The 26202-nt window shown below is 38.4% G+C and overlaps 1 protein-coding gene across 4 annotated transcripts in view; it reads left to right on the forward strand.

The window, feature by feature from the left end:
* Window positions 1-16044: 16044 nt before the first annotated feature.
* DLGAP5 (DLG associated protein 5) overlaps window positions 16045-26202 on the forward strand; it is a 72113-nt gene continuing 61955 nt past the window's right edge. For 2 of the 4 annotated variants that reach the window (XM_077122570.1, XM_077122573.1), the window contains exon 1: window positions 16046-16214. The gene's annotated coding sequence lies outside the window, so the exon portion shown is untranslated. Of the gene's footprint in view, window positions 16215-16253; window positions 16421-26202 lie in introns of those variants that run through there. The other 2 variants (XM_077122572.1, XM_077122571.1) reach the window with 2 other exon arrangements.

Genomic DNA, 26202 nt, shown 5'->3' on the forward strand with positions numbered 1-26202 from the left:
TTTTGTGATTGATTTTCTACTCTGACTGGACTCAAAGGCACTAAGGACTCTGATTTCCATAATCAGAATGATGAATGATACTGCCAATCCATGAGCTGAGTTGGCAAAAGAGATAGTCAAAAATATCACTATTTGATTTTTCTAATGCTTCGCTTGTATGAAACCAGGCTCTGGGGAATAATGTTTTTGCACCTTTACAGAGTTTTGTGGAGATAGGCAGTATAGAGATGTTGGCTGGTTTTTGTTAGATACACTGGATACATTAATGAGTGAAAGGGATGGGCTTAAGGCTTCAAATGAGAAGCTTACATGCCCTTTGACAGATGTAAATGTTTCTATGAGTGTCCTGAAGGAAAATGTTATTTCTTATAGCTGTAGACTTGAGATCTCCAAAAATCAGACCCAGAATCTAAAGTTAGAGTAGCAACTTTACAACATAAACTGAAATCTCAATTTTATATGGTGTCTACCATTAAAGTGAGGGCATTGATTGGAAAGGAATGGGACCCTGAAAAATGGGATGGTGACATATGGACTGATAATTATGTCGGTAAAGAGGCTGAAACCCTAGGTCATGCTGAATCTTCTCTAGATAGATAACCCTGTAATAGTCTTCCCTGAGGACATAGCCACCCCACTTCCAGCCTGCCCTGGGGAGTTGGCCACCCAACCTCCACCTGAACAGATTAGCCCTAGAGTGATTAATCTTGGTTTGGCAGATGAAACTGCAAATGAATGCTCTGAAGCAAATGGCTTGGAAGATACTTCTAATTTCTTTCATGACCCACCCCACCACCCCTCATTTCTTCCAGACCTATTACTAAAGTCCCAATAGTCCCCTATAGGAGAATCACAATGCAGACCATTAGGATTTTGGAGCAAAACCTTACCATCTGCTGCAGATACCTATTCTCCTTTTGAGAAACAGCTTTTGGCCTGCTACTGGGCCTTAATAGAGAACTCTTATCCATGGTCCACCAAGTTACAATGATACCTGAGTTGCCTATCCTGAGGTGGGTGTTGTCTGCCCCACCAAGCCATGAAGTTAGGCATGCACAGCAGTACTCCATCATAAAATGGAAATAGTATATATATGAGATAGGGCTAGAGTAGGTCCTGAAGGTGCAAGTAAGTTACATGAGGAAGTGGCCCAAATGCCCATGGTCTCCACTACTGCCACATTGCCTTCTCTTTCACAGACCAGAGCTATGGCCTCTTTGGGAGTCCCTTATGGTGAATTGACTGAGGAAGAGAAAACTCGGGACTGGTTTACAGATGGTTCAGCATGATATGCAGGTACCACCCAAAAGTGGACAGCTGTAGCACTACAGCCCCTTTCCAGGATGAAGGACAGTGGTGAGGGGAAATCTTCCCAGTGGGCAGAACTTCAAGCAGTGCACCTGGTTGTTCATTTTGCTTGGAAGGAGAACTGGCCAGAGGTGCATCTGTATACTGACTCATGGGCTGCTGCTAATGGTTTGGCTGGAAGGTCAGGGACTTGGAAAGACCATAATTGGAAAATTGGTGACAAGGAGATCTGGGGAAGAGGTACGTACATAGACCTTTCTGAGTGGGCTAAAAACATTAAGATATTTGTGTCCCATGTGAATGTGCACCAGAGGGTGACTTCAGCAGAGGAAGGTTTTAATAATCAAGTAGGTAAGATGACCCGTTCTGTGGATACCAGTGAGCCTCTTTCCCCAGCAACTGATGTCATTGTCCAATGGGGTCATGAACAAAGTGGTCATGGTGGTAGGGATGGAGGTTATGCATGAGCTCAGCAACATGGAATTCCACTTACCAAGGATGACCTGGCTACCACCACTTTTGAGTGCCCAATCTGCCAGCAGCAGAGACCCACGCTCTGTCCCTGATATGGCACCATTCCCCAAGGTGACCAACTGGCTACATGGTGGGAGGTTGATTACATTGGATCACTCCCTTCATGGAAGGGGCAGTGATTTGTTCTACCTGGAATAGACATATACTCTGGATATGGGTTTGCTTTCCCTGCATGCAATGCTTCTGCCTAAACTACCATCCATGCGCTTACAGAATGCCTAATCCATCGTCATGGTATTCCACACAGCATTGCTTCTGATCAAGGAACACACTTCACAGAAAATGAAGAAACATTCATTTCTAGATATTTATTGATTTCCTTTGCAATTTCTTATTTAGCTTCCATATAATTGTAAATCTTCCAGTTCTCTGCCTGTTATTGATTTCCAGATTCATTCCATTATGGTCAGTGAAACTGCTTTGCATAATTTCATTCTTTCAAAATATATTGGGGGGCAGGGCAATGGTGGTTCAGTGGCAGAGTTCTCACCTGCCATGCTGGAGACTCAGGTTCGTTTCCCGGTGCCTGCCCATGTAAAACAAACAAACAAACAAAAAATGTATTGGGGCCTCTTCCCTTTCTCATCTTTGTCTTTGTAAGAGTGCCCACATGTCCTCTCTAAATAAATTTTCTGTCTGCTTTACCCTTCTGATATATTTATTTATTTTACCAACATGCAGTCTAGCCTACAGAATGCTCCATGGCACTTGAGAAGAATGTATATTCTGTTTGAGTGTGCAATATTCTGTATATGTCTATTAGGTCTAGTTAATTTAGATTCTCTGTTTCATTATTGATCCTCCATCCAGATGTTCTTACCTATTGATGAGAGTGACGTATTGAAGTCTCCACCTTGTATTGTAAATATATCTATTTCTCCCTTCAGTTTTGCCAGTGTTTGCCTCATGTTCTTTGGGGCACCATGGTTAGGTGTATAAATATTTATGATTGTTATTTCTTCTTAGTGGATTTCCCCTTTTATTATTATATAGGTTCTTTCGTGTTTCTTATAACAGCTTTGCACTTAAAGTTTATTTTGTCCAATCTTAATGTAGCTCCCCTAGCTTTTTTTTTTTTTTTTTTGGTTACTATTTGCATTGAATATCTTTTCCCAACCTTTCACTTTCGACCTATTTGTGTCTTTGGGTCTATGGTAAGTCTCTTATAAACTAAATATAGGTGGATCATGTCTTTTGTTCGGGGAGTTTATTCCATCAAAATTCAGTGTTATTACTGTAAAGGCAGTACTTACTTAGCCATTTTATCCTTTGGTTTTGTATGTCATGTCTTTTATTGTCTCTTTTTTTAACCCTTCTATTTATCTTTATTGATAATCTGAACTTCTTCATACTACTCCACTCTCTCTTGTCTTTTCCTTTCAACCTGCAGAACTCCTTTAGTATTTCTTAGAGGGCAAGTTTCTTATTGACAAACTCAGTTTCTGTTTATCTGTGAATATTTTAAACTCTTCCTCATTTTTGAAGGACAGTTTTGCCAGATAAAGAATTTTTGGCTGGTAGGTTTTCTCTTTCAGTACTTTAAATATATTATACCTCTGCAATCTTACCTCCATGTCTTCTGATGAGAAATCAGCACCTAGTCTTATCTGCAGATTCCTTGTATGTGACAACTTGAGTGACAAGTTGCTTTTCTCCTGCTGTTTTCAGAATTCTCTTTTTATCTTAGCACTTTACATTCTAATTAGTATGTCTCAGGGTATGTCTATTGGGATTTATTCTGTATGGAATATGTTACATTTCTCGGGCATGTGTATTTATGTGTTTCATAAAAGTTGGGGAAAATCTGGCCATTATTCCCTCAAATACTCTTTCTGCCTCTTTTCCCTTCTCTTCTCCTTCTGGTACACCCATGATGTGTATGTTTGTGCGCTTCGTGCTATCACTCAAATACTTAGACACCGCTCACTTTTTTCTATTCATTTCTCTATCTGTTCTTCTGTCTGTAAGATTTCAATTGTTCTGTCATCTAGCTTGCTAGTTTTCTTTTCTGTCTGTTCAAAGCTGCTGTTGTGTGCCTGTAGGTATTTTTAATCTCTTTTGTTTAATCTCTTTCATTCCCTTAATTTCTGTTATTTTTCTATTTATGCTTTCAAATTCTTTATGTTCCAGAATGTTTTCATAATATCCTTAATCACTTTAGCCATATTTCCTTCATGTCCTTGCATTGATTTAGGAGATCTGTTTGAATTTCTTTGATGAGTCATTCCAAATTCTGTGTCTCCTCTTAAATTTTAATTTGTTCCCTTGATTGGGCCATACCTTCCATTTCTTATTAGTTCCCTTGATTGGGCCATATCTTCCATTTCTTATTATGGTTTGTAATTTTTTGCTGATATCTAGGCATCTGATTATCTTGATGAGTTTACTCTGAAACCCAGCTTCTCTCTCTCATGCTTAGGGCTTTATTTGCTTTGTGTTAAGTCTCTTCTTTGATGCTTAATCTGCTTTACTCCTGACCCTTAGAATAGCCCATGTTTAACTGATCAGATTTTTTTCAGCTCTTCTTCATCTTATTCTTGACCTGTATATGCAGCAAAAATGTTGAGATTGCACTTTTTGTGCAATTGCTTCACCTCCAGGAGAAAGCTTCTTTCCTCTGTTACTTCTCTGGAAATCTTGATCCGTTTGTTATTTTGCAGAATTTTCTCCCTAGCCCCTACAAATTCTTTAAATTCTCTGCTCACCAAGAATTGAAAGGAAAAGACAAGAGAGAGTGGAATAGTGTGAAGAAGTTCAGATTATCAATAAAGATAAATAGAAGTGTTAAAAAAAAGAGACAATAAAAGATATGACATACAAAACCAAAGGATAAAATGGCTGAGTAAGTACTGCCTTTACAATAATAACACTGAATTATTTTCCTTGCACTTTTCAGTTCTGGGAACCTCCTGTCTTACAGCAGCTCTATTTACCGCCCCCCACCTCCACTTTTCTCTCTCCCTGAGGCGCTTCTGTCTGTGGTTTCTCCCCTTTTAGGTCTTCATACCCCTGGGAGCCAGATGGCGTCAATTCAGAAAGGTGGGTCATTCCAGAAAAATTTGTTTTGCATTTAGGTGGTGAAGCCAACAGAAACTGGATTGAGTGCACCACTTTCCAGTTGTGGCTTCTTTTTTTTCCTCGTTTCTTCCCCCTGGCCCTTCTGCATGTAGCACTGCCAAGCAGCTTGTTTTCTGCCCTGGGTCTCTGTGGACCTGGGACCCAAGTGGCTGGACATGCATGGGATTCTACCATGCTCCTGTGAGTGGCTGTAAAGTCTGTGACTGCTGTTAGAGGGAGGGAGGGACCCCGACCTCTTTGTCTCTGAGGGATTCCCAACCAGCACAGAACTGAGTAAAGAGAGGGAATGGGATCGGCATTCCAGGATGAAAATTTCCTCCCTATGATTTTCCTTTTCTTTGCTTCAGCATTTATAGAGTCCTTCTCCAGCCTCTACTATTCTCCAGAGGTTTTTGTTTGTTTTTTTTTAAATTGGGATTTTTAAATAAAGCAACTTCATTGAGATATAACTCAATACTGTACAATTCACTCATTTAAATTGTCCACTTTAAGGTTTTTTTAATATCTTTGTTATAAAAACTTAACCTATATTCTTGACACAAACATTCCATACATGGTGTACAATCAATGGCTCATAATTTCATCACATAGTTGTGTATTCATCACCATGGCCATTTTTTTTTAACATTTGCATCACTCCAGCAAAAAATATATATATAAAAAAAGAAAAAGCTCATATATATCATACCCTTTACCCTTCCCTCTGATTGACCACAAGTATTTCTATCTACCCAGTTTATTTTAACCTCTGTTCTCCCTATTGTTTATTTTTTATCCATATTTTTTACTCATCTTTCCATACCCTAGATAAAGGGAGCATAAGATAAAAGGTTTTCACAATCACACAGTCACATTGTAAAAGCTATATCATTATACAATCATCTTCAAGAAACAAAGGCTACTGGAACACAGCTCTACAGTTTCAGGTACTTCCTTCTAGCCACTCCAATACACCATAAACTAAAAAAGGGATACCTATATAATGCTAAGAATAACATCCAGGACAACTTCTCAACTCTGTTTGAAATCTTTCAGCCACTGAAACTTTATTTTGTCTCATTTCTCTCTTCCCCTTTTTGGTTGAGGTTTTTTCAAACCCTTGATGCCAGGTCCTGGCTCATTCCAGGATTTCTGCCCCACTTTGCCAGGGAGATTTATTCCTCTGGGAGTCATGTCCCATGTAGTGGGAGGAGGGCAGTGAGTTCACTTGCCATGTTGGCTTACAGAGAGAGGCCACATCTGAACAACAAAAGAGTTTCTCTGGGGGAGACTCTTAGGCCTAATTTTAAGTAGGCATAGCTTCTCCTTTGCAGGGATAAGTTTCATAGGAGCTAACCCAAGATCAAGGGCTTGGCCTATTGATTTGTTTGTCCCCACTGCTTGCGAGAATATCAGAAATTCTCCAAATGGAGAAGTTGAATATTTTCCCCTTTCTCCCCATTCCCTTAAGGGGACTTTGCAAATACTTCTTTATTCACTGTCCAAAACACTCTGGGATTTATCGAGGCCAGGCCTCACACTAATCTGGACAAACCAACAAAATCCCATGCCCTATTCAAGATTCCATGTAGTTACAGTGTTCAATTAAACTGACCATACAAGTTAAATTAGGAAATGTGCTACCCAAAATATAAATTTCACACTGAACAAGCATCTCTCCCTTTAGTCTCACACAGAGACTAAAGTTGAAGTTTTAAAATATGAATATCATTCTTTACCTAGTCTTCTGATATACCTTAGTCCTATCCAGATCAGCTTCATTCATGTCTCTACTCAGTATCTGATCACTTTTTAACTTTTTAAATAGTTCCTGTTTGGGGTACTCCTGACTTTCATAGCTTCAGAGCTCTAACTCTAAGTCTCAGGTGTCACATGAACACCCCTCCAGAGTTTTAAGCAAGTAGAATTAAGCCTTTTATTTGTTGACTCTCTTAGGAGGTTTTTTCAGGAGATATCTTACATTGAAATGTTGACCCCACAACTCTTTATTATACAGAACAGTATCTCTTATTATCTTTTGAATACTTTATCTGGAATTATGCTTTCTTGGTGGATTACTAAAAATGGCCTCAAATGAATCACTCATCTCTGTGTCCACTCCCCTTTGATTATAATTTAATTTTCTTCCCATCAAAATCCACCCCCCTTGAATATAGGCTGACCTTTGATTTGACCAATAGAAGGGGGAGGAAGTGACATTATGGTACTTCCAAGACCACATCTTAAGAGGTCTTGTAACTTCCACTTATGCTGGGAGGGAACTCAACTGCCATATAAAAATGTCTAAGCAGTCTGACAGAGAGACCAAATGGAGAGAAAAGTCCTGGAGAATGAGAGTGACCATGTTGAGAGGGTGGTCCTTGTAGACAGCCAATACCATGGCCTGCATACTTAAGTAAGCCGTATTGAATCCTCTGGCTCCATTTAAGCCATGAAAAGAAAGAGGCCCAGTCATCACAGCCAATGTCTAGTTATTCAAGGCATCCCAGTTGAGGCTACAGATGTGGAGCATGGATGAAGTGTCCCCACTAATACCTGCCCAAATTCCTGAGCCAAATAAAACAGTTGTGTTAAGCTACCAACTTTTGGAATAATTTGTTATACAGCAATAGATAACTGATATAACCCTTTTCTCACTCATGATATTGTTTATTTTTGTCTTCTTTTTTTTTGATCAGTCTTACTAGAGTTTTGCCTATTTCAATTTTTTTCAAGGAACCACATTTTAACTTTGTTGATTTTCTTATTATATCTTTGCTTTCTATTTCAGTGCTTCCTCTTTTTTACTTTTATCATCTCTTTCCTTCTACTGAGTTTACTCAGTTATTCTTTTTATAATATATTAAGAGCGAAACATACCTTTTTATTTTGACACTTTCTTCTTTTCTAATATGAGCATTTAACACTTCAAATTTCCCCCAAAGCACTTTTGCAGTATCCCATAAGTTTTGACTTGTGTTATTTTCATTAACCATGGTATTTTTAATTTTCCATCACAATTTCTTCTTAAACCTATGAGTTATTTAGCAGCAATTTTAATTTATTTTTTTGCTTTTAGCTTCTAAATTACTTGGATACATATATTCCTTAAGTTTATTGAAGCTTTCTTTATGTTAATGACATATTATGTGATAATTTGTAACTTTTCTATGACTGCTTGAGAAAAATGTGTATTTTCTAACTGTTGGATGCTCATTTGGTCAAGTTTGTTCATTGTTCAGAATTTGTTCAGAAATTTTATATATCCTTGCTAATTTTTTGTCTATTTGAAATATCAATAACGAGACAGGTGTGTCAAGTCTCCCAATATGATGGTGAATTTATCAAGTTTTTCCTTCAGTTCTATAAATTTTGCCTTTGTCTGTTGTGAGACCCTTTTTATCTAGATAGGTACAGGATTTGTATTGTTCTATCTCGGTGAACTAAACCTTTTATCATGTTATTATGAAAATCCCTATCCCTAACTAAAATCCAGACTATGTTTTCACTGTTGAATTCACTCCATTTATATTGACTGTAATTATTAATATATTTATAACTTCCTATTATCTTAATTTGTAATTTCAGTTGTCTCACTTTTTCTATTCCTTACTTAAAAAAAAAAGATACTTAGTGTGCTGGTTTGAGGCTGTTGGGTACCACAGAGAGGCCATGTTCTATTTTCTAGGCCAAATTGTGGGACAGACTTATTGTTTGAGGGGGATCTTTATTACATTGCTTCCATGGAGATGTGACCAACTCAATTGTGGGTGGCACCTTTGATTAGGGGGTTTCCATGGAGATGTATCTCCACCCATTCAAGTTGGGTCTTAATACACTTATTGGAGTCCTTTAAGAGAGAACCATTTTAGAAAAAGCTCAGAGCTGACACAGATGGAGAGGTTTGGAGATGCAGAAAGAAAATGCCTCTGGGGAAGCTGTTTGAAACCAGAAGCCAAAGGACTAGCAGACATCAGCCATGCACCCTCCCAGGTTGGTCTTTCTTAAATCAAGTTATCTTATTCTTGATACCTTTTTTTTTTGGACACTTTGATGGCCTTGGAACTGTAAACTTGTAATTTAATAAATTCCCTTTACATACCATTTCTGGTATATTGCATTTCTGGCAGCATTAACAAACTAAAACACACACAAACATACTTTATATACTCTCTAATAAGACAAGAAGAATTTGAGTTCATCTCATCCCTTGTTTTCCCCATACTCTCTTCATCCATATGTTGATATTGTCTAGAGAACTTTTAATCTTGGATTTTTATGAATATATATTATTTTTCCTTTGGTCTTAGCATTTTCAAACAACAAGTATTACAAAGGTATTTGCTTACTTTCAAATATCTATTTTTATTTTTTCTCTCTGGATCTCTCAATGATCTTAGTTGCTGCTATATAGGAGCAGGCACAGTTTGCCCTAAGGAAATATCAGGGGAGAAGCAAAGGCCAAACTCCAACAGTTCCTTTCATATTTTTTCCAAGGCCAAACCCATCATTCTATAAACACTGGTTCAAAACATTGCCCCAGAATTTTCTCTTTTCTTGGCACCTTGTTGTTTACCCAGGAGCTTGGCGTTTTTCCCTCTCTAGCTATCCTAAAGTTGATCTTATGGGTAGGAGTCAGTAATTTTACTATTTCAACATCTTGATAAGAAGCAAAACCTGACTATTTCATTTAACATGCAAAAAATATGAAGGGATAGATAAGAAAATGGAGATTCAGAGAAGTGCAGAAAACCTACCCAATGTGAAGTGGAGATTTAAAACCAAATCTGTTTGACTCCAAAGTTTTTGCTCTTTTCCATTCTAGAATAAATGTGGAAACAAGTTCTGTTTTCAGCCAGGAAGATTAGAAGACCAGGGCTTGAGACCTGCCTCTGCTATTTAATTAGCTTTGGGATCTTGTACAAAAAATTAATCTTCAAAGTCTTTTCCACCACTAAAACCTCTAATTCCTGGCTTACACTATCTCCATGTTTCAGTAATTTCCAGTAAAGCTTTAATGCATTGCCATATGGTTTCTGCCACTCATTTGAAACTGTTCTCACCAATGCTGCCAATCTCATCCTTGTTGCCAAATGGAATGAACATTCAATGTCATGTTTTTCCCATATGTTATACTTTATTTTATATCTTTTAATGCAACTAAGTACTATAGTTTTAAACTCAGAAAATCGAGGAGGAATTTTCAGGAAAAACTTTCCTCACAAACAAGTTTCATTTATAAGTGATGCTGGACAAAGTCTAATAAAAATGAGAAAAGACTGGAGATACCACATACAAATTAATTTGTATGAGGCAGATCACAGACTTAAACCTAATGGCTAAACCCACAAAGCTTCTAGAAGAAAGTAAGGGAAATTATCTTCATGACCCTGAGATATGCAAAGATTTCTTACAGAGGAAACAAAAAGTATTAACCATAAAATTTTTAAAAATTGATAAATGGAACTTTATCAAATTTAAAACCTTTTACTCACCAAAGACATTGTTAAGAAAAGAAAAGGCAACCCACAGAGCCAGGTTTCCCACCGTTGGAGTGGGAGTTTACAGAGAACAAGGGGAGAAGGCTAGAATGATCCATGTGGTAATGGATTAGAGTTGGGAGAATCAGCATGAACTCATGTTTAATTTAATATAGACACAGATGACTACACATAGAGATATTTATATTTACATATATATGCACACAGCTTAGTATAGATAGGTATATTTTCCCACTCTGTCATCTGAGAGACTCCTTAGTAGCAAGAAGCACATCTAGCACCCAGATCTTGGTTATCTCATTTTCCAATAAAAGGAACCTGGGTTCTTTAGAGAAATGGCTGCCTGTAGGATTGGGGAAGGAAAAATACAAGACAATCCTGGAGCATCTTGTAGTGCCAGAATTAAAGAAGTGCGAATAGACACACACATAAAAAAACACCCCCACCCCACATAATGGGGATGTCAAAGTGACTTAAGACCCAAACTGCAACAATTTGAGAGACAAAATAAAGAAAGTTAGTATTGGATTATAAATCAAAGTATAAAATAAGTATCCATAAGTCTGTACTGATATAAAATAATTGAATAAATAATGGGAGAGTAGAGCCAAATCTGTGCAAAATAATTCATGTAGATATTCTATTCTCAAGGACATGAAGCATTATTCCTCAATCCTTATGTCTGGACTTTGTACAGTGACTTTCTTCCAAAGAGTATACTATGGAGAGGAGGTAAAAAGAGTAGCTTTACGGTGGAGAAACCTGGCAAACATTATCTCAGTTAGGTGATCAAAGTTAACATTACCAATAATAAGGCATGCTGATAGTATATATCCTTGAAATATTTTAAGAATGGCACTTCATTTCAGCAGTCATCCTCACAAAAACCCATCACCCTCTCATAAGGAAAACATGATAAATACCGACTGAGGGACAATCTATAAAATGCCTGACCAGTACTCTTCAAAAATGTCAAGATTTATCAAAAACAAGAAAAGTCTGAGAAAGTGTTAACAGTCTAAAGGAGCCCAAGGAGACACGACAACTAAAAGTATCCTGGATAGGCTCCTGGAACAGAAAAAAAGACATTATGTAAAAATTAAGGAAATCCAAATGAAGTATGGGATTTTGGTTAATGATAGGGTATCATTACCAATTCATTGGCTGTAACAAATATATTTTGTAACATACTAATATGAGATGTTACTAACAGAGGAAATTAACTTCACAGTGTTTCGGTAATCTAAAATTATTCTAAAATAAAAAGTTTATAAAAAAAAAAAAGAGGTGTGTGGAGAAGATGGCGGCTTAGTAAGACGCGCGCGGGTCTTAGTTCCTCCTCCAGAAAAGCAACTAAAGAAACAGAAACAATACGAAACAGCTCCCGGAGTCAAGACAGAGACCAAAAAGACAGCGTACCCCATTCTGGAACAGCTGACGGGCAGGGAGAATCTGCTGCGGTGAGATACCCGAGGGGCGCGCGTTTTCCCGGCCGGGGCGGCAGGCGACTGGGGTCCCCTCCACGCACGTGGCTCCCCGGTCTGACTGGGAACGTTGGATAGCGGGGCCCTCCCATCACGCTTGGCGTTTCGGGCCAGCTGGGCAATTAGGACCGGCACTCTCCCAAGCCGCGGCGGCCAGCGACCCCCGCCTCCACGCGCGGTTTCCCGGGCCGATTGCCGTGCAGACAGACGAGCGCCACGAGCGCCACCTACTGGGCAGGAAAAGAAAAACAGAGCCCAGAGATTTCACAGAAAAAACTTTCAACCAGCTGGGTCCCACACCCAGGGAAATCTGATCAAATGCCCAGACACCAGCAGAAAATAATGGATGACGCTCGGAAAATTGAAGATATGGCCCAGTCAAAGGAACAAACCAATAGTTCAAATGAGATACAGGAGCTGAGACAACTAATGCTGAATATACGAACAGAAATGGAAAAACTCTTCAAAAACCAAATCAATAAATTGAGGGAGGACATGAAGAAGACATGGGCTGAACAAAAAGAAGAAATAGAAAATCTGAAAAAACAAATCACAGAACTTGTGGGAGTGAAGGACAAAGAAGAAAAAATGGAAAAAAACAATGGATACCTACAATGGTAGATCTAAAGAGACAGAAGCTACAATTAGTGAACTGGAGGATGGAACATCTGAATTCCAAAAAGAAACAGAAACTATAGGGAAAAGAATGGAAAAACTTGAGCAGGGGATCAGGGAACTGAATGACAATATGAAACGCACAAATATATGTGTTGTGGGTGTCCCAGAAGGAGAAGAGAAGGGAAAAGGAGGAGAAAAACTAATGGAAGAAATTATCACTGAAAATTTCCCAACTCTTATGAAAGACCTAAATTTGCAGATCCAAGAAGTGCAGCGCACCCCAAAGAGAATAGACCCAAATAGGCGTTCTCCAAGACATTTACTAGTTAGAATGTCAGAGGTCAAAGAGAAAGAGAGGATCTTGAAAGCAGCGAGAGAAAAACAATCTGTCACATACAAGGGAAACCCAATAAGACTATGTGTAGATTTCTCAGCAGAAACCATGGAAGCTAGAAGACAGTGGGATGATATATTTAAATTACTAAAAGAGAAAAACTGCCAACCAAGACTCCTATATCCAGCAAAATTGTCCTTCAAAAATGAAGGAGAAATTAAAACATTTATAGACAAAAAGTCACTGAGAGAATTGTGACCAAGAGACCAGCTCTGCAAGAAATACTAAAGGGAGCACTAGAGTCAGATACGAAAAGACAGAAGAGAGAGGTATGGAGTAAAGTGTAGAAAGAAGGAAAATCAGATATGATATATATAATACAAAAGCCAAAATGGTAGAGGAAAATATTATCCAAACAGTAATAATACTAAAAGTTAATGGACTGAATTTCCCAATCAAAAGACATAGAATGGCAGAATGGATTACGACCCAGCAATACCACTGCTAGGTATCTACTCAAAGGACTTAAGGGCAAAGACACAGACGGACATTTGCACACCAGTGTTTATAGCAGCATTATCTACAATTGCAAAGAGATGGAAACAGCCAAAATGTTCATCAACAGACGAGTGGCTAAACAAACTGTGGCGTATACCTACGATGGAATATTATGCAGCTTTAAGACAGACTAAAACTTATGAAGCATGTAATAACATGGATGGACCTAGAGAACATTATGCTGAGTGAGTCTAGCCCAAAACTAAAGGACAAATACTGTAAGGTCCCACTGATGTGAACCGACATTCGAGAATCAGCTTGGAATATATCATTGGTAACAGAGACCAGCAGGAGTTAGAAACAGGGTAAGATAATGGGTAATTGGAGCTGAAGGGATACAGACTGTGCAACAGGACTAAATACAAAAACTCAAAAATGGACAGCACAATAATACCTAAGTGTAATGTAACTAGGTTGGAACACTGAATGAAGCTGCACCTGAAATATGGTTTTTTGTTTGTTTGTTTGTGTGTTTGTATCTTTTGTTTTTTTTTTCTTTTTCCTTTATATATATATATATATTAGTATTATTATTTTAATTCTCTTCTCTATATTAACATTCTGTATCTTTTTCTGCTGTTTTGCTAGTTCTTTTCCTAAATCGATGCAAATGTACTAAGAAATGATGATCATACATCTATGTGATGATACTAAGAATTACTGAGTGCATTTGTAGAATGGAATGATTTCTAAACGTTGTGTTAATTTCTTTTCTTTTTTTTGATTAATAAAAAAATTAAAAAAAAAAGACAACCCATACACTAAGCATAAGATACTAAGAAGTTTGATTAGTTAAATAAACCCTTGAGATTTAGCTAGTTTTCATAGTCATGTTTTTCAGAGGTTAGAAAAAATGAAATAACTTCAATTTCTTTATACTTGGGTCTGCTTTTCTTGGGCTCTCAAAAAAATACAAATAGAAGGTCACAGAAGTACATTGCAAATTTTCTTTTAAGTTTTTAATGTATTTCTCTAGTGGAAACATATATCAGTTGTTGACTTGCATATTTTATTTGCATATTCAAAGTAGAGTTTTAATTAGATTAAATGTCAATCTCAAGTTTGAATCAATTTAAAATACTTGCAGTGGGTGGAACCGTTAACAGATTTTGAAAAATTGGATATATAAAATGATCCTTTTACATACACACACACACACACACACACACACACAAAAGGCAACTCAAACACTGTGAGGATTCACAGCACACATCCTGATAAAAGGTCTTGTACCCAGGATAGGGAGACTGAACTCCCAAATAAATAATAAAAAGACCAAATTAAAAAAAAAAAAAAGATGAGCCTCCAATTTTTAAAATATACGCAAAAGACTTGAAAAGACATTTCACAAAACAAGACATAAAATTAGTCAATAAGCACATGAAAAGATGCTCATCCTTAGCCATTGGGGAACTGCAAAACCAAAATGAGATACGATTTAACACCCAGGAGAAGGGTTAAGGCTCAAGGCTGAGGACCCCAAACGTTGATGAGCATGTGAAACAACTGGAACTCTTATAAATCACAGGCAGCGGTGAAAAAAAATGGTACAAGTATTTTAGAAAACTGCCTGGCAGTTTCTTACAGAATTAAGCATACCCAGAATGACCTAGAAATTCCACACCTCCATTTCCCCAAGAGAAATAAAACATGCCCACAAAATGACTTGTACAGAATGTGTATAGCAAGCAATCTTATTCAATAGTGGCCAAAGTCCGGAACCAACTCCAGGGTCCATCAACAAGCGAATGGGGAAACAACGCATTGAACCAAATACTTCTCGGCAATAAAAACGATGCAACGGCTGATTTACGCACTATGAACTAATCTCGGGAACATAAGGCTGACAAAAGGGAGGCTGACACACAGGAGTGCCCACCACCTCCGTATTTAGGGCGCTAGAAATCAGGAGGGGTGAGGGTGGGGGACTGACCGAAGGCAGCGTGGGAGAATCCTTTTGGGTGACGGACACACCCCGTATCTTCCTAGGTGGTGGTTACACAGCTGTTCCATCAAAACTCACAGAACTAACCGTACTGCTAAAAATGATGCTTTTCCCTGGATGTAAATTTTACTTCAACAACAAAAATAAACTAGGAAAAAAAAAAAAAAAGCCTGGAAATGATGTGCAGCACGAAACGAGGTAAAGAGAAATTTGGTGCGGTAATCCCTTCCTTGGAATCCTGAAGTAACCACTCCAGTAAGCCTGCTGGATTTCTGTGACCAAACAGGGACATTAAGAAGCCCTGCAAACTGAATCCCTCCCGCAGCCTCAGCGGCTACCCCTGGGTGCCTCAGTCCTTCCTCGGATGCCCAAGAGGCCCCGGGAGTGGAGGAGCTGATTTCGAAAGCCCGCCAACTTGGCCCCGGCAACCCCGCCGCCATTCCCCAGGCTCGAGTGTCGCTCTTCTGGCCCGAACGTCACGCCTGACCCGTCCCATGCCCGTTCCAGCCTCGGGCGGACCCAGCCCCGCCCCAACCCCCGGCTCGAGATACCGCCGCTCCTACTTGGTCTCACACAGCGTAGCGAACCGGTTTCTTCCGCTCAGGCTCATCCTTTGAATCGTCCCTTCGCCTTTCAATCAATTCAAATGTTGCAGCGAGCGAACCAATCGCAAGCCTCGTCGTGGGAAGGGGCGGGCACGTGCCCCGGAAGTGTTGATTAAAGTCTCTCCAATCAGAAGCTTTGTATGGGAAGTTTGAATTTGGCGGAGTCTCGGGGTGTAAGCGTTCCTGTTTCGAAGGCAGCGGTGGTCTTCCAGACCGAGAGGGTTCCTTTACTTTTAGTTTCGTTGAGGTTTCACGCTAGAAGCACCTCAGGTAGGTGGGTTCTGGGGGAGCCGCAGGGAGGGCGCTGAACCGCTTCCGGTGAGAATCTAGAAGGTCTAGAAGGGCCCAAAGACCGGGGCTGTGAGTTGGACGTCCCTCAGGGGAAGGCTCCCCTAGGACCCCATCCCCTGTCTTGCCCGAAGCTGCTGACGCGACCCTCAGAGGAGGAAATATTTGTTGGCATGATCTATGTAGCGGTCAGTATTTCTCCACCGGGGCACAGTCGGCTTTTGGGGTGGGATAATTCTTCACGATTCCGGATGTGTAGCATCCCTGGGCCGGACATGAAATTCCATGGCTCCTCCCAGATCTTGTGACGACTGAAAACGCCCGGTTTGAAACTGACCACTCAAGACTTTCAAGCCCATAAAAATTCGTCAGCCAATAGAAGAGAATTCAGATGTGTGTCAAGAGCCAGGCTGACTGGCTTGGGGTCCTAATTCCACCACCTATTAGTTGTGCTAATATGGGCAGTTAATTTACCTCATTTGTACATTCGCCGTCATAGAAACTGTATTTTAGGGTTAGGGTGATGATCAAGTATGGCTTTCATGTTAGTTATCTCTTTTTTCGTTTTGTTTTGGATAGTGCTTTTCTGTGTTTTTAAATAACTAAAACATAAGTTTTATTTTTTCCTTAGTATTTAGCAAATTATTGTGAAAGGTTAAACATCAAATAGTAGCCGGGAGTTCGTGACGAAAACCACAGTCCATTGTCACTTTCCCTGGGTTCTTAAAGGAGAATGTAATTAGCATCCAGGTCAAACTTTTTTGTTTGAATATATTCTCTTCCAAGAAAAAGGAATGTGCCAAGTAAGCTATGTGATTTCTTGCAGAGCTGAAAATATTATTCATAGAAAACTATTTGCAAGAGAAGATTGATAGGATTATCATTCTGCCTTACCATGGTAGTTTTTCCTGAAATCCCTTCTTTGTTTCAGTCTTGTAATATCCAGCTGCCTATTCATCATTTCATAGACTTCTCATGTGTTTTTTGATTGTTGTCTTTTGGCCTGAAAGCACGTACCAGACTGCCGGCATTTATTGCCAGAGGACAGTTAAGAAAACTATTCTGTGTATGCTCATTCACTTCATTCTTCTGTTTTCACCTTTACTTACACACATCTTTTTGCAGTTTGCTATAGTTAGCCCATAGCCTTTTTTTTTTTTTTACTTTTTCTATTGATTTATGTTATATATTCACATACCATATAAGCATCCAAAGTGTACAATCAGTAGTTCACAATACCATCACATAGCTGTGTATTCGTCACAATCCACTTTTTTTCTATTCTGTTAAAAGTAACATATATAAAACAATAAATTTCAAAGCACATCACAATTAGTTGTAGAACAGATTTCAAAGTTTGCTATGGGTTACAATACCATAATTCATAATTTTAGGTTTTTACTTCCAGCTGCTGTAAGATACTGGAGACTAAAAGAGATATCAGTATAATAGTTCACCAATCATACTCGTTCGTTAAACCCTGCCTTTTCTGTATAACTCCACCATCACCTTTGATCTTTCTCCCACTCTTTAGGGGTATTCTGCTATGCTCATTCTATTTTTTTCATGTTGGAAGGGGCTGTTGATAATATGGGATATTGACCTATCTGGTCCAGGGACCCATCAGGAGGTTGTAGGTTTCTGGAAACTTACTCTAGTGCATGGAACCTTTGTGGAGTCTTATATCTAGGTGTTCTTTTAGATTGGCTGGAATGGTCCTGGTTGGGGGTTGGCAAATTATGATAGGTAGCAATGTCTAACTTAAGCTTGCTTAAGAGCAACCTCCAGAGTAGCCTTTTGACTCTATTTGAACTCTCTTTACCACTGTATTAGTTACGCTTCTTTTCCCCCTTTTTGGTCAGGATGGAATTGACCATAGTGCCCATAGTGCCAGGGCTGGACTCATCCCTGGGAGTCATCTCCCATGCCACCAGGAAGACTCTCACCCCTGGATGTCATATCCCATGTAGAGGGGAGGGCAATGATTCACTTGCAGAGTTGGGGTTAGAGAGAGTGAGGCCACATCTGAGCAACAAAAGAGGTTCTTCAGAAGTAACTCTTAGGCATGCCTATAGGTAGGCTAATCTTCTCCATTACCTACATAAGCTTCACAAGAGTAAGCCTCATGATCAAAGCCTTGGACTATTGATTTGGGTGTTCCCTAAAGTTTGACATAGTGTCAGGGGATTTGCTGTTGATAGTTTAATAGTTCCATTTTTTTTTTCCCATCCCTCAAGAGTCTTTGCCAATATTTTTTTATTATTTGCTTAATTTATTCTACAATGTATCCAGGGATTACATCAAGCTATACAGGATTAAAGGCTCTCATTCTTATTCTGGGCTCCCTGTGTTTGGATTATTTAAATGATCTGTCCAGACAAGTTGAGTTAGATTATTGTGCTACAGAAAATTTAGGTTCTGGACGAAATAAATGTTTCTTCCTTTGGCTTCAAAAGAGTAGATGCAGTTCTAAAATATAGTCAATATCTTCCTTGCCCCTGTATTTTCAATTACCTTAAAATCCCAACCTGATCGGCTTCATTCTTAGCTTTAAATACCAGGTTATAGATATATAAGACAGCCTCTCAAAATCCAGAATTAATAATTACCACTCTGAACTAAATTTGTCTACTATAAGAGGTTACAGTCTAGGCCCCTGTTTTCTTGTGAGTATTTTTTAAATGAGACCATACAGCATTTGCTCTTTTCTTCCTGGCTTACTTTGCCTCACCAAATGGTCCACATGTTCATTCACAATGTTGCGGGCCTCACAACTTTCTTCCTTTTGGTAGCAGCACGATATTTGATCATATGTATACACCATTGTTTGCCAGTCTACTTTTCTTTCCATACATTCTTCAGCCATCTCCATTCATTGGGCATCATTATAATGTCCAAAGTCAGCAGTCCATCAGTTCTCAATTTTAGATAATTTCATTGTTCCCAAGAGAAAGATAACCAATAAACACACCTTCACCAAATAGAAAATCCAACCCCCTCTTTAATTCTTATCCCTTCTTCCATTATTTACCCCTGGTGTTGCTGAAGTACTGTTGATGTTTACCTTTTAAACATAGCTCATAGCATGCAATAGCAGTTTTCCCCCTAAGCCCCGAATTTACACACTCTTTGTACAAGATTCATACCTTTGCAGTAGTTCATGTAAGAACTTATTTATAACAAAAAGACAGACAACCCAAGTACAAAATGGACAAAAGACTTGAACAGACACGTCTCAGAAAAGGAAATAGAAATGGCCAAAAGGCACATGAAAAGATGCTCAACTTCCCTGGCTATTAGGGAAATACAAATCCAAACCACAATGAGATATCATCTCATACCCACCAGAATGGCCATTATCAATAAAACAGAAAACGACAAGTGCTGGAGAGAGAATGTGAAGAAAGAGGCACACTTATCCACTGTTGATAGGAATGTTGAACGATACAACCGCTGTGGAAGGCAGTTTGGCGATTCCTCAGGAAGCTAAATATAGAATTGCCATATGACCCAGCAATACCATTGTTAGGTATCTACTCAGAGGACATGAGGGCAAGGACACAAACGGACACTTGCACACCAATGTTTATAGCAGCATTATTTACAATTGCGAAGAGATGGAAACAGCCAAAATGTTCATCAATGGATAAGTGGCTAAACAAACCATGGTATATACATACGATGGAATATTATGCAACTGTAAGACAGAATAAAGTTATGAAGTATGTAACAACATGGATGGACCTTAAGGACATTATGCTGAGTGAGATTAGCCAGAAACAAAAGGACAAATACTGTATGTCTCACTGATATGAACTGACATTAGTGAATAAACTTGGAGAACTTCCAAGTGATGGGTAACAGAGACCATCAGGAGATAGAAATAGAATAAGATATTGGGTAATTGGAACTGAAGGGATACAGATTGTGCAACAGGTCTGATTGTAGAAACTCAGAAATGGATAGCACAATACTACCTAACTGTAATACGATTCTGTTAAAACACTGAATGAAGCGGAATGTGAGAATGATGGAGGAGGGCTGGAGGCACAAATGAAATCAGAAAGAAAAATAGATGATAAAGACTGAGATGGTATAATCTAGGAATCCCTGGAGTGTATAATGATAGTGACTAAATGTACAAATTTTAAAAATGTTTTTGCATGAGGAATAACGAAGGTCATTACTGCAGGGTGTTGAAAATAGTAATTAGTATTTTAAAATTTTAACTTATGTGTGAGACTAAAGCAAAAAAATGTTTATTTGGTACAAAATTTATATTTTTACTAGTGTAGTTCCTAATTTAACTTACGTAGACAGCTTAGTTGAACACCGTAAGTACATGAAACCTTGAGTAGGGCGTGAGATTTTGTTGGTTTGTCCAGAATGATGCCCCAATAAATCCCAGAGTGATTTAAACAGTGAATAAAAAAGTGTTTGCAAAGTCCACTTCTGGGAATGGTGAGTAAGGGAGAAAATTCAACTTCCCCAACTTGATTTCTTGATATTCTCACAAGCAGTGCGGACAATAGGCTGAGCCCCCGATCTTGGGGTTTGTTCATATGAAACTTAACCCCACAAAGGATAGGTCAAGCCTACTTAAAATTAGGCCTAAGAGTCACCCCCAAGAGAACCTCTTTTGTTGCTCAGATGTGGGCTCTCTCTCCAGCCAACACAAATAAATCCACTGCCCTCCCCCTGTCTACGTGGGACATGGCTCCCAGTGGTGTGGATCTTCCTGGCAATGTGGGACAGAAATCCTAGAATGAGCTGAGACTTAGCATCAAGGGATTGAGAAAACCTCCTCAATCAAAAGGGGGAAGAGGGAAAACAGACAAAATAAAGTTTCAATGGCTTAGAGATTCCAAACAGAATTGAGAGGTTATCCTGGAGGTTATTCTTACACACTAAATATATATCACCTTGTTAGTCTAGATGTAATGGAGAGGCTGGAGGGAACTACCTGCAAATGTAGAGCTGTGTTCCAGTAGCCATGTCTCTTGAAGATGAGTGTATAATGATACAGCTTTCACAATGTGATGTGTGATTGTGAAAACCAGTGTCTGATGCTCCTTTTTTCTACATCGTCAAAAGACGAGTAAAGCATATGGAATAAAATAAATAATGGGGGAATAAATGTTAAAATAAATTTAGATTAAATGCTAGTGATCAAAGAAAGGGAGGGGTGAGGGGTATGATATGTATGAATTTTTTTCTGTTGTCTTTTTATATCCTTTCTGAATTGATGCAAATGTTCTAAGAAATTATCATGATGATGAATATGCAACTATGTGATGATATTGTGAATTACTGAATATTTATGTAGAACAAAATGATAAGTTAAGATGTTTGTTGCTATATTTTTTAAAAGGCTTAAAAAATTTAAAAAAAAGAACATATTTATATTTGTTGTGTTGATCAGTAGCACACATGGGTCTATACATCCCCTTCAATTGTGTTCACCTTCAATATGGTAATATTACTTATAGATCCACTTGTGAACCACCTTCACTTCTATCTGTTCCCTTACATATAAGTTCAGTCTCATTAACTAACCGTTCACCCATCTCTAGCCTCCTTTTATCTCTAGGTACCTTATATTCTGTATATAAGCCTCTGATTTTATCTTTACCATGGTTATAAAAGTGGATTCATACAGTATCTATCCTTTTGTGTCTGGCCAATTTTACTCAGCATTATGTCCTCAAGGCTCAACCATCTTGTCATGTCTTCTGTTTTAGAATGCTTTTAGATATTCAGGGCCTCTTTCCCACCAGATGTTAGTAACTAGCTTTCCCAAGTCTTCAAAAGTAGGTTGTTGGTGTTTTGATTCATACTGCCTTGAATCTGTAGATCAATTTGGGTAGAACTGACACCTTAACTACATTTAACCTTCTTATCCATGACCAGGGAATGTCTTCCCGCCTATTTAGATCTTTAATTTCTTTTAGCAATGTTATATAGTTTTCCATGTACAAGGCCTTTACGTCCCTAGTTAAGTTCCTTCCTAGATACTTGATTCCTTTAGTTGCTATTTTGAGTGGAATTTTTTCCTTATTTGACTGCTAGGTAGGTCACTGTTTGTGTGTAGAAACATTACTGATTTTTGCACATTAATTTTATATCTCGCCACCTTGCTGAGTTTATGAGCTCAAGTAAGTTTGTTGTACATTTCTCAGGATTTTCCAAGTATAGGATCATGTCCTCTGCAAATGATGAAAGTTTTATTTCTTCCTTTCCAATTTGGATGCCTTTTATTTCTTTTTCCTGCCTGATTGCTCTAGCTAGGGCTTCTAGTACAATGTTGAATAATAGTTGTGACAGAGGGCATCCTTGTCTCATTCCTGATCTCAGGGAAAGATTTCAGTCCTTCTCCATTGAGTTCAATGCTGGCTATGGATTTTTCATATATGTTTTTATCGTATTGAGAAAGTTACCTTTGTGCCTATCTTTTGAAGTGTTTTTATCAGAAAAGGATTCTGAATTTTGTCAAATGCTTTTTTAGCATCAATTCAGATGATCATGTGATTTTTTTTTTTCCTTTTGATTTGTTAATGTTCTGTATTACATTAACTGATTTCCTTGTCTTGAACCATCCTTGCATTCCTGGTATAAAGCCCACTTGGTCGTGGTGTGTAATTCTTTTAATGTGTTGTTGGATACAGTTTGCTAGTATTTTGTTGAGAATTTTTGCATCTATATTCATTAGGGAGATTGGCCTGTCATTTCCTTTCTTAAAACATCTTTACCAAGTTTTGGTATTAAAGTGGTTAACTTCATAAAATGAATTAGGTAGTGTTTCCTTTTCCCTCAGTTTTTGGAAGAATTTGAGCAGCACAACAGTATCTATCCTTTTGTGTCTGGCTAAGTTACTCAGCATTATGTCCTCAAGGCTCAACCATCTTGTCATGTCTTCTTTTTTAGAATGCTTTTAGGTATTCAGAGCCTCTTTCTCACCAGATGTTAGTAACTAGCTTTCTGAAGTCTTCAAAAGTAGGTTGTTGGCATTTTGGTTCATACTGCCTTGAATCAAAGGCAGGCTTGGTGTTAGTTCTTTTTGGACTGTTTGCTAAAATTCCCCTGTGAAGCTTTCTGGTCCTGGGCTTTTCTTTGTAGCAAGATTTTTGATGACTGATTGAATCTTTACTTGAGATTCAGTTGGTTGGTTAAGATTTGCTATTTCTTCTTGAGTCGATGGAGCTTGTTTGTGTGTTTCCAGGAATTTGTCCATTTCATCTGAGTTGTGTAGTTCCTTGGCATATAGTTGTTCATAGTATTCTCTTATGATTTGTTTTATTTCTTCAGGGTCTGTGGTAATGACCTCCCTCCCCCCATTTCTGATTTTGTTTATTTGCATCCTCTCTCTTTTTATCTTTGCCAGCCTGCTAGGGGGTCTATCAATGTTATTGATTTTCTCAAAGAATCAACTTTTGGTTGTATTGATTCTTTCTATTGTTCGTTTGTTCTCCCATTCATTTAACTCCACTTTAATCTTTGTTATTTCTCTTTCTTCTATTTGCTTTGGGGTTAAATTTGCTGTTCTTTCTCAGGTTCCTCCGGGTGAGCTGTTAAGTTCTTGATTTTTGCTCTTTCTTCTTTTCTAATATAGGCATTTAGGGCAATAAATTTCCTTCTCAGCACAGCCTTTGCTGCATCCCTTAAGTTCTGAGACATTGTATTCTCATTTTCGTTAGTCTCCAAATAGCTACTAATTTCTCTAGCAATTTCTTCATTGACCAACTGGTTGCTTACACGTATGTTATTTAATCTCCATATATTTCTGAAACTTCTCATTCTTTGGTGGTTATTGAGATCCAACTTCATTCCATTTTGATCAGAGAAAGTAATTGGAATAATTTCAGTGTTTTTAAATTTATAAAGACCTGTTTTGTGCCCCAGCATATGACCTATCCTGGAGAATGTTCCGTGAACACTAGAGAAGAATGTATATCCTGGTTTTTGGGGTATAATGACCTATATATGTCTGTTAGGTCTAATTCATCTATCAAATTGTTAAAGTTCTCTGTTTCCTTGTTGATCCTGTTTGGTTGTTCTGTCTATAGAGGAGAGTGGTATATCAAAGTCTCTTACTGTTATTGTTGAAATGTCTAACACTCCCTTCAGTTTTGCCAGTGTTTGTCTCATGTACTTTGGAGCTCCTTGATTGGGAGCATAAAGATTTATGATTATTATTAATCATATATATTATATTAATATATAGTGTTATTAATATATATTAATACATAGTGTTCTTTGTCTCTTATGATGTCTTTGCATTTAAGTCTATTTTATCTGATTAGTACAGCTACTCCTGCTTTCTTTTGGTTACAGCTTGCGTGGAACATCTTTTTCCAACCTTTCACTTTCAATCTATTTGTATCCTTGTGTGTAAGATGAGTCTCTTATAAGCAGCATATGGCTGAATTATATTTCTTAATGTATTTTGCCAATGTGTATCTTCTAATTGGTAAATTTAGCCCATTAACATTCAGAAATGTAATTGTAAAGGCATTTCTTGAATCTAGCATCTTCTCCTTAGAATTTTATTTTTCAGATCTTTGTATTCTTTTTCTTCTTTCTCTTTTTGTCCTTTAAGTTACCCTTCCTGCTACTCTTCAATTCTGTGCCCTCCTCTCCAGACCTCCCTCTCCTGTATCTTTTTTTCAGCCAGCAGAATTCCCTTTAGTATTTCTTGTAGTGCCACTCTCTTGTGGACAGAGTCTCTCAGTGTTTGTTTATCTGTGAAAATTTTAATCTCTCCCTCAGTTTTGCTGGTTACAGAATTCTTAGTTGGAAGTCTTTCTCTTTCAGGGTCTTAAATTTATCATACCACTGCCTTCTTACTGCCATAATGCCAGTTGAGTAATCCAAACTCAGTCTTATGTAGTTTCCCTTGTATGTAGTTAGATTGTTTTCCTCTTGCTGCTTTCAGGATTTTCTGCTTCTCTTCAACATTTGACAGAACGATTAATGTGTTTTTGAGGGTAGGCCTATTTGAATTTATTCTATTTGGAGTTTGTTGGGCTTCTTTTGAGTTACATATTTATGTCTTTTATAAGGGTTGAGACGTTTTCCCCCATTATATCCTCAACTGATCTTCCTAGCCCTTTACTCTTCTCTTCTCCTTCTGAGACACTGGTGGTTCTTATATTTATGCACTTTGTTTTGTCCATCATTTCCCTAAGATCAAATTTTTCCATTTGTGCCCTTTGCTTTTTTGTGTGTTCATGTTGTCCTGTCCTTTAGTTCACTTATTCTTTCTCTGCCTCTTCAAATCTGCTGTTATATGTCTCATATATTTTTTATTTGGTCTATAGCATCTTTAATCTCTGGTATCTGCTATTTTCCTATTATTCTTTCAAATCCCTCTTTATGCTCTTCTAGTGTCTTCTTGATCTCCTTTATGTCATTAGCCATCTCATTGATTTTATTTATTAGAGTTATATGAACATCTCTGATTAGCTGTTCTAAAGTCTGTGTCTCCTCTGGTGTTTTAATTTGGTCATTAGGCTGGGCTATATCTGTCTGAATCTTTATATGCTTAGTGATCTCCTGTTGCCTTCAAGGCATTTAAATATCTTGATAGGGTTATTTTGGAAGTTGATTTCCTTCAGTAGTCTAAAGCTTTGTACTTGCAGGTCCGCTTTGGAGCAGGATGTGGGGCATGGGGTGAGGTACAACCATGCAGTGATGAGTTGCAGCGCAGGTATAGGGACGGGTTGGGACATTATGCTGGTGCCTGTGAACATGGCGTGTGGGGTTAGAGAGGTGTGCTGGGGTCATGGGGGTGGAGTGTAGTTCATGCAGGTCTTGGAGCACAGGAGTGGGGTGCAGCTTTGGAGACACAGAGATAGGGTGCAGGGGGAGATGGAGGGAGGGTGCTGTGAGGTTGCATAGGGGCTGGTGCCAGGCAGAATGTGGGTGGGCATGTGGCACATGGGGGTCATGGGTATCAGGGTGTGGGGTATGG

Source organism: Tamandua tetradactyla, chromosome 12 (assembly GCF_023851605.1).
Source record: "Tamandua tetradactyla isolate mTamTet1 chromosome 12, mTamTet1.pri, whole genome shotgun sequence".
In the NCBI taxonomy this organism is placed as follows: Eukaryota; Metazoa; Chordata; class Mammalia; order Pilosa; family Myrmecophagidae; genus Tamandua; species Tamandua tetradactyla.